This window comes from Dreissena polymorpha, chromosome 6 (genome assembly GCF_020536995.1).
Source record: "Dreissena polymorpha isolate Duluth1 chromosome 6, UMN_Dpol_1.0, whole genome shotgun sequence".
In the NCBI taxonomy this organism is placed as follows: Eukaryota; Metazoa; Mollusca; class Bivalvia; order Myida; family Dreissenidae; genus Dreissena; species Dreissena polymorpha.
The window spans coordinates 100,561,383-100,580,558 of NC_068360.1; the positions used below are offsets into that span (position 1 = coordinate 100,561,383).

The 19,176-nt window shown below is 33.2% G+C and overlaps 1 long non-coding RNA gene across 1 annotated transcript; it reads left to right on the forward strand.

Moving 5' to 3' along the window:
• Positions 1-379: 379 nt before the first annotated feature.
• LOC127836114 (uncharacterized) lies at positions 380-7,060 on the forward strand. Its single transcript, XR_008028599.1, has 4 exons — positions 380-436; positions 2,823-2,913; positions 3,773-3,883; positions 6,801-7,060. It is a non-coding gene; the product is annotated as an uncharacterized LOC127836114 (long non-coding RNA).
• Positions 7,061-19,176: the final 12,116 nt, after the last annotated feature.

Consider the following 19,176-nt stretch of genomic DNA (forward strand, 5'->3'; position numbering starts at 1 on the left):
ACGGATTATTGTTGAACAAGCTTAAGCAGAAGGACACTAAATATTTATGGTCATGGACAATGCCTGTTGCAAGCCCTCTTTCTTTTTTAAAGGCTTATCGTCAGAAATAGCTCATACAGACACATTTATTTGCATTATAAAAATATTAAACGTTGCGATTACTCATCTGGATCGTCAGACAGAAATTCTTCAAGCAAGGAAAGATAGTAGGATTTCAAAACCGCTGCATGTTAAATATCTGCAACATATTGTTTCTATTTCTTTAATTGCCATGTAGAGATGTTTATCGCAAATTCTTTAAATATCTATTCCTTAGCCTTTATGATAAGCATTCCTCTTTTGTAATGTCAATGAAACTACAACTCTATATAAATAACGATAGCCCACGTTGTATTATAATTATTTGGCTTTGCGTTGCAATTGATTCTATAGTAAGGTAAGATTGTTCAAATGCATTTTACATATTGTTTACTTGTTTAGCCCTGTAACTTATAGTTCAACTTCTTTGTGTGAAATACAAAACTGATAATTAGTGTGATATGCATAAGACATGTATAGCACGAGTTCACTGTGTAGATGTGTACATAGGCAGTAGCTGTACATAAGCAGGCGAAATTTGAACTCACATATATAAATGCAAAAACGCGAATCTGAATTCCACGACGATAAGATAGTTTTATTCGGACTATTCAGTAAATAAGATGAGAATATTAGTAAACGATTACCTGTTAATTTCAATCTAGCTCGATTGAAATGACATACGTTGATAATTTCACACTAGCTCGAATGAAATAACATACGTTTATAATTTAACTCTAGCTTCATGCCAATGATTGTTCCTGTTCATTAATTATATTAACAATATGCGAATAACCTCATCGTTAGTGTAAAACTATAGATATAATATAATTTTTTTTTTAATCAGTCAAATAACATATTTTAGCGACAGTCAGTTATGTGAAAGGAAATTGACTATCTTACAACAGCAGGGAGCTTTGTCCTCCCATTCAAGTGACGTTATGTATTATCTAAACGAATGTTAATGCGCTGAACAATATTTGCGTATTTTTCAAAATTGTATTTCAAAAGAATGAAATAAAACGAAAAAGCGTGTTGAATTCAGAGCAAACTCGTTTATATTTTCATCTGCGGTCATATAAAAATGTATTTCTCTACTCGTTGGAAAATGTTTGATATGATCACTAATGAAATGATAAAACGATCTTTCAATCGAATAGCCTCTATATAATAAATTACGCAGAGCAATTAATCAATCTTATTATACACACAATACGAACAAAATGAACGGGTAGCGGCACAAACAACATATAATGGAAACGTCGTCATTTAATTCGTCAATGTTTTGACAAAATAGCTATACTTATTTTCATATAATAAGTGTTTCATGAACAACTTGCCTCATAGTATCGGCCATTATGGTTGTTTGATTTGTAAGATTTGTTACTATGCGCACAAGCTTGTTCTAAAAATAGTAATTTTATGGAAAAACGAAACATTTTTTTTTACATTTTATTGAAAAAAATAAGCGGCATATAACATATTTGATTAAGCTACTATTAAACTATAAACATACTTCTTACGTGTGTGTTACGCAATTTAAAAATCATAGCATTAACCTCGAATAAACATGACCTACTTTCCAATGAACAAATGAAATCATGAGAATGATCGTCGTTATTTTCATGGATAAGCATCGAATAAATTACAACTTCTAAAAATTGAAAAACATTAATTTTCCAGCATTGCTTGAAGGTCTTTTGTTAAAGGCACGATGCTATGAGGAGGACCGATACAATGAAATTAAGGGATATATTGAACTTTGACCACTTTAAGTCCTGATAAGTTGGACTACGGATGCATCGAAGTCGAATTCGTATTTCAATTGATTTTGAAAAAAAGAGAGTCAGCTGCATTTATGACCATAGCAATATGTAAATTGTAAGAAAACCATGCATGAAACTATTCAAATTAATTACTATATTTAAAGTGCTCTGTTGTATTAAAATATACATTTAATGACACAGTGAAAAAACGCAAGGCTTTGACATTTCTGTTCTTGATATATTGATGCTTGCTTTCACGAACGAGCGTTTCGCGCTAAATGTAAGAAACCGATCAAGACTGGCAGCGTCATTAGGAATTGTCAAAATTGCTAATTCAAAGAACCCTAAGTCACGAAAGCAATGTGTTTATTTCTTTTTAAATATGTGAACAATGTACACGATGTAAAAGATATGTGCCTTAATGTCGCCTCGCATGAGTTTCGATTTGTTTTCATTATGTAAGAAATTTGAAATATGCTTCCAGTACTTATTGCGTTTTCCCTTAAATTTATTTGTTTGAAAATAGAAACCTAAGGTCAAACACGAATATTGATTCAATTCCTCCAGATCATTCAAATGTTTTATCGATAACATTTGGAACAAACCGTGTTGTATAACAACTGCTCAACTATTTTATTGATTCAGCTGAGAAAGTGTCATAGACGAAATGTCATACACACCATGTATGACAGTAGTTGTATTCCCATCATTTTAATTCATATCCGATTAGTTTTAAATATGTAACACAATTGTATTCAATATTCGAATCTGTGAACAGGGCGCTTAGTAATCGTACACTATGTGCACTAAAGACGCTGTATAGAAACCATAATTGTATACATCTTCAATTGGTACATGAACGTAAATTTCGTCTCTTCTACTAAAATCTGTTCATAACCATCATCATCATCATCTTCCGTTTCAACATTATGGTCATCTCAAGAACATAAATATAAAGCATACTCATTTATTTTGTAGATGCATCTGTTACTGCAACTCTCTCTGGCATGTTCAATAATTGCCGGATGTTCCACGCAGACAATCCCTCCGCACTGTCTGCGCCTAAGATGTATGCTTCTTGATTAAATAAACCAGTGGATAAAATTAGTTCCGAGTATTATGATGTACCTCAAAACATAGACTGATATATAATAATTTAATTCACATAATATAAGAATTATATCAGGCACCTTTTAAAAGCGACATTATACGATTTTGTCAAATATTTATGAATTTATATAAAATGTGTGAAAAACCTATTATACATATATTTTAATATAAATTGAAATAAAAGTTAAGAAGAACATGTGTAACATTGTAAATAAGCCAGATATTTAATACTGAAATCGAAAATGTCTGTACAGTCGAAATTGCCAGCATGTATATCATGCATGTACGATGTGAATCTAAATTTAGTTTAACGGCTCACTTTAAATTCCTGCAACGATTCTATTCATACGACACTCGAACACTAACTAAAAAGACGAATGCTTCGGTAATTGTAGGAACATATGTACGAAACATCTTCGTCACAATCGGCTCGGAACGCTGATTTGTCTTTGCTGCATTTTATTAAGTTCGACTTAAATGTATAATTTTTCTTGCCTATTTTGTGTTATTGTAACATATTTTGTTCAATATAATACAATTTAACACATATACAAATCGTATAATCTCGCTTTAACTGGTCGATATCATCTTTGTGGTATGGTTAACCCAGATAATTACACAAAACATTCAATAAAATCCAATACATTATAAATAGTTTTGTAATTACAATGCCAGCAACAGAGCAATATTCATATTATTGACTATTTTGTGTATTTCTGATCTTGGGTTGTCTTATATTGGTTTTTGTTTTGTCTATCGTAAAATTCGAAATTATCAATTGGGTTGAGTATCTGAAAGCAATGAGCACGTATTAACAGGCTGCTTATACAAGGGAAAATGGTACGAGCCCGGTTCTGAATTCCAAGACGAATGCAATGATTGCTGGTGCAACAACGGGCGTGTAGGATGTACGAGAATCGACTGCGGAAGTATGAAATCATCTTCATGCTTTAAATAGTAATTTTATACCAGAGATGAAGAAGTTTTCAATAGTGCACTACTTAAATTATATTATTCATAACATGCACATCATCAATTATATTTAGGCCTTTTTCAGCCGGATCTACGGGTCCATTAAACGGACCAATTCCCAGAGCGGAATGGTAAAATAATAAATCATAATTAGATTTTTTAAGAAGTATCTTGTGATAACCATATCTTAATTTTATATCAATTACATCTATTAAAGTGATATTATGCGCATGTTTCACTGTTAAATTCAACAGGTAAAAAGAGTTAGTTAAAATGTGGTAATTGACCAATTATCTGCAACTTATCATGCTACCAGTTGATTATCAAAAATATATATTATATTCAATATTTTACATGACTGTACAGTCCACTAAGCTGAGCAAAACTTTCTTTTTATTAGGATCGGAGTAAGTGTTTGTGTGTCGTTTGAACGAATCTGCACTGAAACTAAATTTAGATGAACATTGTACATGCATGATCAGTTGTCAAACGAAAGTACGGTTGATATTCAAATGCATTATTTTTCTCTTTCCGGGACATTGTTTAGTATGTTGATGCTGCATTAACAAAACTAAGTGTATATGAAGTGAAAATACCAAAAAATAAATAACGGTTACTATAGACATATCATATACTGTTTGATGGGCATAATATCACTTTAAAGTATATAACTTTAATTTGTAGAACAGTGTTCCTAATAATTTGTGTTATTATAGACAATACCAGAATTGTTCAATTAACCGCCGCCATATTAACTTTTACCGCTGCCAGTACGGTACTGCAGAATTTGGTATACTACAGCGTTCATAAATCTCACAATAAACAAAGATAGTTAACATTTATCACATCGTTTAAAAAATAAATGTTAACTAAAAATAAGAAACGCTAGATTTCTAACATGTGTATCTCTGCAACAACATTCAGTGAAAATACAACATGTTTAAAACCGAAATATACTTCATATATCAGATAGCAGCGTAATTTTGATTAATCTATATACACCAAATAATGATGACGCCATTTTCTATTACACATTAGAGGATACTATTAAAGACTACGAAGACGAACATTAAAAATGCGAGGTAACTTAAATGCCGCTTTAGACTATAGATGCGACTAATCAAATAGAAAGGATAATTCTAACCATTAAACATCCAAAATATAAATAACAGTAAATTATGATCTTAGTGATATATTCAGAACAAAAATCCAATAGCAAAGGTGTATACAGTGATAACTTCTTTCAGTTATGCCTTTGCTTAAAATACAATTATTTTTTAATTTAATGTAATTATTCGAATATAAGTTTAAAGATTATATCAGCCTCTTACGTCTGAAGTAAACTTTGTGATTTTGTAGCGTAACTAGTTTCGAAGATATTATTTAGCGAAACTTAAAAAGAGGTTTTGCCGGGGTACAAAGTTTTAATGAAAGTCAAATACCTGTCTTTGTTTGAAAAATAATTATTATTAGTTTATAAAAACTTATATTTCCGGAGATACTCATTAAGAACATTGATAAGATTCAAAACAGATGATGATTTTTTATTAATGAATAGTACATATCTTTGTTTTTCTAAACATTTATTATTTCGTTATTAATATTTCTTATTTATGTATCATTTTTAAAGGTAATGCAAAAATCTATGGCCGAAATAAAGTTTGCAAATTTTACTCCGGAAATAACACTTATGTGTTGTTTGAATAAATATCTGTATTTAAAAATCGCCGTTAAGCTAAAACAAAAAACTCCAGCCGGAAATGAATGTCTTGAATTGTGTGATTTTAAATGAACTAGATTAGGAGATATTCTTAAGCGAAAATGCGTAGGCTGCCATAACATAGCAGAGTTTTTGTATTGAGGTTATATTTAATTTATTTTTCCACAAAACAGCGGACATTTGGCCCAAAACAATTACCCAATCCCAAAATTGCATTTTTCCCACAATGACAAGAAAAAAGGCCTGATATTGTTATTTAGTTGCAGTGCATACATTATTTTGTTCGTAAATTTCACTGCAGTGACATTGCTCACTGAATAAATTACGTTGAACAATTTTACGAAGCTGCGGGGATTATGGATCGTATATTCTTTTAATTATATACTTAGATATAAAAGCTTCACTGTTGAAAAATCAGTGTCAAATTCAACTTTTGTTTCAAATGATGGGCGATTTGTCTTCACGATCATTTTTTTTATTTATAAATTATTTCCGAGAAAGCATGGAAACATTTTGCACATTGTATTATATATATTATTGTACAATCAGTAAGTTCTAACCAATGACATTTGATTCTTCATTATTGAAGCAATTGTAAAAACTCACATATCTTAATGTGTGTATATATTTGTAATATTTTGTAATTTCATCTGAATCTTACAACACGCCGTTGTAAATAAACACCTGCACAAACATTGGCATACTCGCATGCATATGTTAATTAAAAGAGCGATCATTACATTGTATTGCATTGATGCATTTTGTTGGCTGGGGAAGATAATAATTCAAGAATGATCAAAGGAAATAATATTTCACGATATGCCCATTTTGATTTTTTTATATTATTCTAAATTTTTGCACAATATTATATATTATTTGTGCATGTGTTTTCTTGCGACATAAGTAGACAAGTGTCTCTTTAATTGTGAGTGTGCTCGTTTACATTGTGAGTATACTCGTTTCAATTGTGAGTATACTCGTTTCAAATGTAAGTTCACTCGTTTAAACTGTCATTGTACTCGTTTCAATTGTAAGTGCACTCGTTTCAGTTGTGATTGTACTCGTTTTAATTGTGATTGTACTCGTCTTAATTATGAATGCTTTTGTTTCAATTGTGAGTGCACTTGTCTCAATTGTTAGTTTACTCGTTTTAGACAAACCAGGCGTGTGTCCTGAGCCAGGCATTGGGCTATGCTGGGAAGAGTGCAGTTCCGATCGTGTCTGTCCGTATGAAAAGAAATGCTGTTTCAATGGCTGCGGACATACATGTGAACAACCAAACAATTAACAGCGTTTTCCGATTTTTGTAGATGTGACCCTTTTCAATATAATGAATGGATGTAACGTTACATTATTTAAGTAAATTTGTATGTACAAATGACAATGTACGTATGTATACGTTGTATTAAACTGTCACTTCTACCAGTTTCTGTTGTGTTCAGTTCGGTAACGATATGACAAAAATTGAACCAACCCAAAAAGCTAAACATGCAAACATTTAATATAAGTAAAAACATCATATGATCGCTGTGATGTACAGTGGAGGAAGTCTTTTTATCTTGTTTGAATAAATAAATAAATACATAAATAAATAAAATAAATAAATAAATTTTACCCCTTAATTTTTGTGATTACACATAATGGTTGTATAGGTTTTTATTACAAAATAGGTGTGAACCAAGCCTAAGTATTGAACGTGGAAAATGAAAATTCTTTTGTAAACAACCATGTTCTCAGTGTGTCTTCCAGTGTTGCATCATTAATTTGTGTTTATTAAAAATCGCATATTTTTTTCCAAACTACTGTACAATTTTTATTCACCTTTCTGAAAATGTAAGTAATTGATGTGAGATTGACACTGCAGTAGACATTTATTAAATAAATGCATGTTTATTTTTCAATAAAAGTTGGGTACAAAGAAATTAAGTATGAAACAAAAAGTGTATAGACAGAAAAAAAAACGTGCTCATATATAAAACCATCGATAGCTCTATATAAACATCCGGGAAGCAAAAATGATGTTAACAATAAGGTACATGATATTTTTAATAAAAAAACATACAACCGTTTTAAATATAGTTTGTTTATCGTACTGCAATTAATAATGCTGGTTTCAGTTGTTACTTTGTGTTAACCCCATGTATGCCTAGCGTCTAGAAAAAAAGGCCTTGGCAAATCGCGTAGACTCAGATAAGACGCCGCATTATGCGGTGTCTCATCTGGGTCAGCGCTGTTTGCCTAAACGAATTTCTGTAAGAAATATTCTAAATATAGAATAAAATATACACAACATCCCTAAAATTGGAAATAAATTGATCCAATTTTGCAGGATGTGAGAGTAAACTAGACATAAATGGGTTAAAATAACTTTTTTTTTCAAAACGCATAACTGATCAAGGTGTTGCATAACTATGTAATAATGATAAGATATGTATTGCAGTTTCTGTTTATTCAATCTCTAAAAATACAAAAAAAAAATTGTTATGGGAATATTTGGACTGTTTTGTGAATATTTACCTCAACTTGTGTGTATTTGTAGACAGAGCTCCAGATAATTTTTACAGCCGATGGGTATTTCACTCATGAAATTTTTAATTGAGGAGTAAAAATCAAAATCCGATAATATTTAGGAGTATTTATGTTACAAAAAATCAGAATTAATAAAAAACTGTACATGTAGTGTTAACTCGCTATAACAACTTAACAAGCAGTCTTGTACACAAATTAACACAAAAAATCACTTATTTAACAGTTTTTCAGTTTTTTTGCCCTTGGCTTATAAGCAGCCATTAATCTTTTTTTCCGCCTTGATTTGGCAAGCCACTGTTTAGCACACTCTGTACAGCCACAATCAAAATCTTCTAAGTTTGGCCCACAAAGGCCAACCCGCACGAGGGCTTCCATGGCAATATTACCAAGCGATGATCTGAAATATAAAAGATATAAGATGCTTGTTTAGGTTTTGAAAAAATGCTTGTTTCCTGTAAAAATAAATTTATGAAAACTACTCAGTGGTGTTCCTCTCTTTATTTCCTGTTAATCTTGTTTTAGTGAAAACATAATGTTTAGTTCATTCTTGCTGCATATATGTAAATATGTTATGTCTTATATTTGTTTTGTTTTTCATTGAATTGCACCATTTCTGCTTCATATGAATGGGTAAAGTGTTACTGGTTATATTTCTAATTTAACATTACCATATTACTTACCTGAATTTGCTTTTGATCCGGTTCTGTGTACTGAATGACCTCTCACACTCCACTGATGTGACTTGCATGCATAGTGCTATAACAGCAAGTTTGGCCATATTTGGACATGTTTCGTGATGCTTTGTTACCAGCCTCATACAAAATCTTGGATTGAGAGATTTTTTGTATGTCCCTTTTATCATGCCGTAGACCCCTGGCCATTCCTGATTCAGTTCTTCTCCATTTAGGAATTTGTCAACAGTTTGTTCAGTTTGTGTTGTACCAACAGTTAGGTCACATTCAGTATGTTTAACAACTTTGTCAATACCATAGTGCTCTACTAACAATTTTAATGCTTCCTTAGATTCCTGGACTGATGTCACATTTACAACACATGGCTCAAGCACTTGACTTTAACTCAGCATAATCTTGCTATCAACCTTTGGTATCCTTTTCTTGATTTTTTTTGCCATATTACTCAAATAATTCTGCCTAACAGTGTCAAACTGAGAAAGTATTTCTTCTCTGTGATTTTTTAGCTCTTCACCTTTGTAGAAGGCTTTACCGTCACTTACTTTGATAAGAGCTTTTATTTCGGACAAATCACGTCCATCTATGGTTTTCATGAATTCCTTCTGACTAACTGTGTGGTCAATCATTGCTGGCACATCACTGAAGATCAGATTTTCCTTTTGCAAATTACAACAAAGTACCCCTAACACTGTATGCACATCCATCCAAGAAGCAAAGCTGTTTTGTATGTACTAAAATATTTGTATATAAACAAGTTTTCGCATTACATTATGATTCAAGTGGATTCATCGGCAAGACTCGCGCTACCATGGTTCTATTCAACGCTCACATAATATTCTTTATATATCTAACAGGTTAAACATGTGCTTAGTCACGTTATCTGAATGGTAAGCGGGTGGTATCTGTAAAACTTGTTTATTATATGTGTATTTCGGCTGCCATTTAAAAAGTGCTTGAAAGAAAAAGGTTTTTCCATAGTGCCACACAACTTACACAAGAGTTGAACTGATAGCAAAAATTATATGCTTGAAGTTGGCGATTCGGGTTTTATCGAATATGATGCTAAATGTTTTCACCGTAAGCGTATATCGATTCTTAACAATGCAGCGGAGAGCCCGTTGTGTCAACATCGGCTTTTATCGTGGGCCAAAATGAAATGATACCGTTCTGACTGAGGAGTAAATAAGGTCGGGAACCACATTCTATACAAACATGGTGATGTCATTACGTTTTTACCGGTGTGGACACAATGACGGGAACCAGTCATGTTTACATGAATGTATATGCATGTATTAACGGCTAATACGCATTGAAATTGCACACGATGCGTACTCCGAATTTAGCCAGCAGTATTTTTACTCATCATAATTTTAAGTCATGCGTATTTTCTTTTTTTTTCATGCGTATTTTACGCAAAAACGCATCTTATCTGGACCTCTGTTTGTAGACACATTAATTGCATGCCGAAAACAATGAAACAACTATTCGTTTTAGTTAGGCGTTGAACACGCCTATGTTATGTTCAGTCACATGACGAAAACAGAGTGGATATGTTGGATATGTTGTTAATTTTTACATTTTTTCAAAATCATCAGCAAGGTATCGTACCGGGTAATGGAGTTGCTTCTATTAATTAGGTATTAATTTTCAAAAGCTGTTGGAAAGGGAGAAATGAATATGATAAAATGCAATGTTTTAATGATTAATGGCCAAAATATTTAAAGAAAACAAACTGAAGTTTAAAAACATAATCATCCTACCACCGAAAATACCGTACTATCAGGGTGCCATTTCAGTGCAAATGAAGCGTTGCTATTTTTGTTTAATAAAAACTTTTATTACAAGCGCGTTTGACCTTCATCACCTGGGATGAAAGTGTTGTCAGCCTACCGGATCCGAGTATCTTGTCTGTAATGTACCCAAGGCTTTTTATTGTATTAGCGACGAAGCAACTTCTGAGGGATTATTGATGATAACATTAGGCTGCCTACTCCCTTTGTGTACTTCCTTCCTTATTCACAACGGATACCCAAGAGACATTTAACGTCTTTCGTTTCAACATACAAAACAGAATATATTTGAAAAGTGTTTTGGACAAAACTTTTTTTTATTTTATCGTGGGTTATTTTTTCAGTAGTTTTGATCTATTCTAATTGGAAATGTTGAATGTGTCGTTGTCAAATAAATGTGGAAAATACATCGTTTACAATACTTATATTCCAGTAACATAAACGTATTTATTGTACGTTATACGGACGGATTTTTACATCAACCAAGAACTGGTTTGTATGTTTATAATAATAATAATAATAATAATAATAATAATAATAATAATAATAATAATAAATACTACTAATAGTTATTATAATAATACGTATAATAATAATAATAATAATAATAATAATAATAATAATAATAAAGTAAGCATAAGGATAATACTAAATAGTAATACTACGACTACTACTACTACTACTACTACTACTACTACTACTACTACTACTACTACTACTACTACTACTACAAAAAGTATAATATATATAAAAAGTGATGCTAATAAGGAACATTGACGAACACACAGTAACTGTTGTTAACCTGTCGCTTGCTCTCTTCCAATGGGTTAAAACGCAATGTAATCACATTAACTATATGTCTGTATTTCATATGTATTTCAGATCAAGAAATAATAAATTTATAAATTTGGTATTGTGTTACGTATATATTCTTATTAAGGTCGTATATATCAATCGCAGTTTTCGACTTGCGTATAGGAAAAATGCACAAGATACTGACTACGCATGAACAAGGCAGTTATTGGCTATGAACATCAATATTCGACTTTTTATTAGAATTCATATGATAAGATTTTTTTAGTCGACTAATGTAGTAACCAATAAGCGAACTACAATGTGCTTAGATATGTTTTTTAATCAGACGCGTATAAATGTCCTTTTTTGCAATCTTTTCAGGTTATAACTATTATTATTATTATTGCATTATTCTTATAATTTCGGACAGTTCATTATTACCTTATTTAATTAGAAAATGTAATAAAGTGATGGTTTATAAGGACAATTTAAAAAATGGAAATAGGATGTTGAACGTTGGGCTAATGAACGAGCGTTTTGTATGCACCGTTGACCGATAATGAGGCTATTTTAACGAAGTATACGAGTTTCTCTTGTTATAAATAAAGTCACCTTCAATTAAAAGTAATCATCTTAAAGCGTTATGACTTACTAACGAAAAACAAGAGTAAACTGTTAAAATGTTTGCCTTAGAAAGATAACTGAAATTAAAACGTGTTATGTCTGTCCGTAGATTAATACCTCACTCATATTCGCCAAGATGCTTGGACACGTGTGGCTTACCATATTGCTTGTGGTGACATTTAAAGGTAAGGATAATCATTCGTCTATGTTCCCCCAACAAGTTTATTTTGTATAAAACCTTTATTATTATGACGCTGAATATGAGTCGCGTCGTGCAAAAATGGTCCAAAGGACATATCCGATCATTTATCTCCAGCCATGCCTAAGCATCAAAATACTTTGATTATGACCGCTACCGAGAGCACGAAACCGTGCATATTTTTGTTTATAGCGGAGTGGAGCTGCGCAAACTCATATGGTATAAGATCCATTATCGCATGACGCGGCTTATAATACTTTCCATTTGTTATGAAAGCTTATGATACTTTCCACCATATATTGATATTCATAAAAATACGAAGCATTTTACTTCATACAGTTAAAAAATTGTACAGACTACAGAGTACATTATCCCTTTTTAGTGACCGGATAATCAGCTAAAAAACTTTGAATACTGACAAAGACGCTTTTATCATGCGCGGATGTTCGAAGAGAACTGTGAATAAGAGATAGAAATATAAATAAGTTTTCGCAGGATCCAGAAAACCACCATTTTCTAGTCTTTTTATTACCATAGCAACCAGAATTTTTGACGTAGGAATAAAATGAAATGACATCACTCATTGTATATGTACGGATGAAGGAGTGGTCTAAGCGTCTAAGTGAATTCCAATGCCTTGGTGCTGCAGCCACGAAATAATGATCAAAGAAGCGCATATCTTACTTCATGATTTAACTACGAGAACTAAGTCAGTGTGAGAAATAAGCTGTCAGTTTGGAGCATAGATTTTCACCCAAGCTTCAGATGCAGACTCCCCAGTCCCCAGTGGCGTATTAAGCTCATATGAGATCAAAGTGCTAATTACTAGCTTTTCTGGTTGCCCTTGTAGGTTGTGCGGACACGTTTAATGCAAATGACATCTCTTTCAAAATCCTTTATTTATACGAAACTGCAGAGTAATCCACTATAGTCTTTGATTGTTTCGTGCTTCATTGTTATTGTAACCTTAGGTTTTATTTTTTGAATTGAAAATGATTGCTTAAACACCACCGATATCAGTTTAATAATCAACATCCAACAAAGTGTTTAAACGTACATAAGAAGTGCATATCAATTTAATTATTTGTTAAACATTTCACAATCGGTTATTACATACTTTATAAAATGTATTAATATATATATAATAAAATTATTTTTATTTGTTGAATAAAAAAACATTACAAGTAGTACCCGAGCCGACAATGACCAATCGAGGGTGCTATTTAGCCAACTGGCAAATGTCGATAGCCTATTTCGGCTTGCAGGAAAGATTTTCAAACAGATTGACCTCGTATTTCAAAAACACGTGTGTTTAAATAATAAAACGATTTCCCTTCTTTTATGGACATTATACGTTTTCCTAAGTCTTGTCTCACGATACAAAACCAGTGAAATTTACCGTTTTCATTCGTTTCTTTCCCTAAAATTCGTGTTATTTTTTATCTTGAAAGCAATACATAGTTATCAACATAAGGCGTTTATGTACAGTACATTCCGTCCTCCTCTGACGACTTACTGACCCAGCAGTGACCCTGAAAGTCTTGTGGATGGAATTTACCGGTAATGCATAATTGTAAATGGGTCATAATGAACATGAAGAGAGTAGCCCGCATTTACCTACATTTATTACTGTTACATCCTATAATACAAAGACTCGGTGATGTTGCCCATGTTCCAGGGGATTATGCTGAAATCAGCCAATAAAATGAATGGATTGTATTCATTCGGATCTGCTGATGTTATGTAAAGGTCATTTAAGATGTGCATATGCGTATTGAATGAAGGACTTTATAGGCCATGCCCTAATAGGGGTCTCCATGCACACCCACCCTGGGATTAATTTTCACCTATACCAAGTTGTTCAGTAACTCAAGTAAGTAAATGTTTTCACTTGTCCTCAAAGATAAACTCAATTAAAAGTGTTCATATCAACCAGTTTCCATGGCAACCGCCACTCAAAATTTGAAAACAGACCAGGACATCTATATCACATCATTATTATATTATATCATATCGTAATACAAAGAAATTAGTGTTTAAGCTAAGGCCACACATTGTTCTTTATTTTAAAGACAAAATTATATATTTATCTATTTTGCATATTCATGAATATTAATGAGAAATTAACGAAAATCGGGAAAAATAGACAAATATCACTAAAGAGACTGAATTATTTTAAGTACAGATTTTTTTTCAGTAAATATGTGAATGTCAGTATAAGCCACTACTTGCAGACATTCAAAAAGAGCGATATAAAGGACATTTCTTGAAGCTAAATAGATTTAACATGCCCCGAGAAGTGGGTGGGGTAAACATAAAAAAAACAAGAAAAAATAAACATAATCTCTTCCTATTAGTTATTTAGTTGCTCATTGCTGCTTTTACTGGTTTTTTTTAATTTAAATATACTGATTAACTGTCTTCATCGCCAACTCTTTCCGTTCTGTATCACTTTCATCAGTGTCATTATCTTTTTCATGTTCATTTGACATGTCCTCCAATACATCGACAATATGAGGCGGGGGTATATCTCCATCAATCTAAAGAGGTTCACTCAGGCCTGTATCAGTTTGTTTGGCCCATCCATGTCCTTCCGTTGCAAGTGGTTTATCTGGATCGGGTATGTGCGACATTGTCTATATGCCAACTTGATCATTCACTCTACGGATGTGTTGCAGGAGACATTGCTTACAGGTTACAGTATACTAAATACTTTTGGTGTTCAATGCTATTCCCTCTAAAAAATGGAACGTCATTTATTTCAAGACACAATTCTCTGTATGGGCACTTGCCTTGACTTTACTTTTGAATATTTCTGTGTGCATGTGGTAGAAAAAACATTGTTGGATACTACAAATTCAGTGTTTTGCTCTTAGGTTGGAGACTACATGAGATTTTAACAGATGTCGGGAAACCAGCAACAACTGGAGATAAGCCGGTAAAAAGATTGCCTTAAACAGTGACCGCTGATTCGCGTCGAGTTCTTTCTTACATACCACATGACCTATCTCTGTTATTGTTTAAATCAATTCGGCTTGGAAAGCTCTTTAAGAAAAAGTATGGTTATGAGGGTGTCTTCGCGCAAAAGTTTGACTTTATTTTTCGTTGAAGTTGTTGGTTTTACATTGAATTTGTTAAGGAAATCTTTTAGTATATTATGACCTAAACTAACTTCAGGTTAAAATTAAATATTGTCTGCCAGTGCATAAGATGATTATTCATTTCCTAGCATCAGAGTAGAAAATAAGTGCTTAAAATACATGCAATCAGATATTTTCATCTGCAATAGTTGTATTTAAAATAGATAACCAGCCTATTATGGCCGAACAATTGCTAAGTTGCTCTCCGACTTAAAATCAAAGGCATATTTGTTGATCGTGTAGTGTTTATGTACTTCATGAAGTCAGCATTCAATGCCATGGACTCCCTGAGCCACTAACGCAACAATAGCTTGTGCGTAAAGCATAAACATGTCAACAGAGCCCCGTTCCACCAATATGGAACGCGGACATTTTTACAGTACGGACATGGTAGTGTGCATGAAACTGAGCCAGCCTTCAAATTAAGTAAAATCATGAATATAACAAGCTTTAAAGGGGCCTTTTCACAGATTTTGGCATTTTTTTAACTTATTCGTTAAATGCTTTATATTGATAAATGTAAACATTGAATCGTAAAAGCTCCAGTAAAAAATCAAGAATAAAATTTAAAAAAGGAAAAGAACATTGCCCGGGGCAGGTTTCGAACCAGTGACCCCTGGAGTACTGCCAGAGTCCTGAAGTAAAAACGCTTTAGCCTACTGAGCTATTCCGCCGAATACACATACTTGACGTATTTTATACCTTATATAAGCAATCTTCGTAGTTTCACAAAATTTAACGACAAAAACAGAACTCTCCAAATTATTCAATCGTTTCGCGTTGCAACGCTTTATAATTTTTAGGTTTTAAAATCGTCAAAAGATGCATATAATGGCTATATTAGACCATGGTAAATGTTCAGTATTACTGTTTCCTCACAAATATCATAACTAAAACGAAAATTTGCGAATCTGAAACAACTTTTTTCAATTTTGTCAATTTACCAAAGCGTGAAAAGATCCCTTTAACACATCATTGTGTTCATAAAAATACACTAAAATACATGACTGCATGTTTTTTTAATATTTTATATCTATTTCTATTGGTCATTTGGACTTTTTTAGGTAGCGGAATGTTTGCGGCTGACCGGAGGGCCACTTGATAATGGATGTTGATGCCAAAACAGGTAATAATTCTCATTTGTTATCAGGTAAAAACGCAAATAATCATATTTATGATGCTTACGGTGTGGGAGACTGTGATAATCAGATTTTGGGTCACTCAAACCCTTGCCGTCGTGTAGTTCCTCATGCATTTTGTATTAATAGTTTCGCGTCCTGACACGTAAAGCTCGTGCTTTTTGGCAGCAGAAGTTGGCACTGAACAGGTTTATTCCTGAACATTGATGCAGTGCAGCTGGGTTGATATTGCTACTTGTAACCCTACAATTTGCTTGTGTTTGGTGTAGTTTTCACACAATATGCTTATGGCCATGGCTCCGGCTTGAAAGAGTGTCGCGTCTGACTCAAAATAGGATTATTGAAGCAAGTGTCCCCTTCATTATTTACCTAAGATTTATCTTTTTGACAAATGTTGGCAATGTCAGCAACCAGTTTTTCTATTTCTTGGTTGTTGCTCCTCTCATTCAGTAATTTAAGGGCAGAATTGACCTTATTTGCTTTTCTTTGCATAGAAAGTGGTGACAGAGTAATTATATGTGTTGTGTTGAGAATACTGCGGAAAGCTGAGTCCTGAAAAGAAGTACAAGCAACCCTTTTTGGAACCTTAGATGATCTGATCTGCCTGTCTGCCCTTTTTACTTTACGGAACTCAGTTGTTTAGCTTATTATGCTTGCCTCCATATCTGTATCTTGTTCATTTTAATCTTTCCCTCCAGCATAAACCCCAAAATTGAGCAATCTGTTCTTACGGTTTGTTTTGAACCCACTTTTGACCAGATTGCCGCCTTAAAAATACAAGTTTTTTACAAAATATATGCAGTTTTGTATGCCCTGTAACCTCTTTATGTGAACTGGTAATGAATATTGATCACCTAGTGCAGTTTAAAGGCCACCATGACATTAAATACTAGAATATGTCATTTGCGGCTGGGCTCCGACTGACAGTGTGCTTTCGAGATTTCACACTTGTGTGAAACAACAAGTTATTGGAAGCTGATTGATTTTTACACTTTAAAGGTATTAAAGAAGATCCTCTAGATTAATAAACCGGTCTTATCTTTGGGATTGAACTAGTAATTGAATGGCAATGTTACAACAATATGACAACAAAGTCCTTCAATATAGACACCAATGTAACATTTCCATGCAACTACTAGTTCAATCCCAAAGACCAGACCGGTTAATTAATCTAGAGGATGATCTCAAATAATCACTAACTACTGTGCCGTTTAACATTGGAACTGCTGATGGGTTTCTGGACAAAACTGACAAATCGTAAAGTTTAAAACACGTCACTGAAGGGACTGATCATGCAGCTATTCAAAAACACAAGACATTAGTTATAGAAGATGGTAATGCATTGTTTCATTCGATAAAAGACAACCCGTCAAATTTTAAACAAATGTCTGAAAAACTATTAAACATGACACCGAAAAAAGCAGATGTCATATTTAGTACAGACATGTACAAGCAAGGGCCTGTCAAAGCAATGGATAGGAAACGTCGCGGGTGTGGAGAAAAGCTTCTGGTGAAAGGCGAAAACACCAAACAAACGGCAGACTGGAAGAATTTCCTTATCAATGACGAGAACAAGAAATAACTTGTGAAGTTCCTGTTCTAGTCATGGGAGAGCGATAAATATGCAAATAAACTAGAAGGCAGGAAAGTGATTTTGGTATGTGAAGGAAAATCCTTTCATTTCACAACAAGAGATGGAGAAATCACTTAAAAGACACTTATTGAAGACCTGAAATCGACACAAGAGGAAACCGACACTAGAGTAATTATGTATTCCCTGTATGGGAAAGAACATGGTTACAAAACTATTCAAATTCGAACCCCTGACAGTGACATATTCCGCATAATTGTGTACTACATTCAATTATTTGATTGTTGCAAGATACTTTTGACACTGGTGCTGGCAATCATAGAAAACTGACATGCATGAAGTAGCTACGGGATTAACTGAAGAGTTTAGATCAGCACTTTAAGGTATACATGCATACTGCAGTTGTGACACAACAAGCGCTTTCAAAGGAAAGGGGCATATCAAACCTATAAAGTTGATGAACCGTTGCTCCAATCGCTGCTTTTGGAAATACCTGGACTGTTGCAGATGAAGTAGTGGGTGAATTTGATATATTCATGTGTGTCATGTATGGAAATGTTAGAATTGACTAGGTAGATTAATTGCGTTTTTTAAAATAAAGGAGGTCTTGATGATAGCACAAATGCGTCAAAGAATGTAGACTTGTCAGTGTTGCGTTCCTGTAAGCAATGTCTCCTGCAACACATCCGTAGAGTGAATAATCAAGTTGGCATATGGAAAAGGCCAAACATACCCGATCCAGATATACCACTTGCAACAGAAGTACACAGATGGACCAAAAACACTGATACATGCCTGATTGAACCTCTTTAGATTGATGGAGATCTACTCCCGCCGCATATTGTTGATGTAGTTGAGGACAAATGAACTTGAAGAAGAAAATGAAAGTCATACTGAGACGGAAAAAGTTGGCGATCAAGACAGTTAATTAGTATATTTAAAATAAAAGAACAAGTAAAAGCAGCAATGAGCAACTCAATAATTAATAGGAAGAGATTATGTTATTTTCATTGTCTTTTATGTTTACCCCA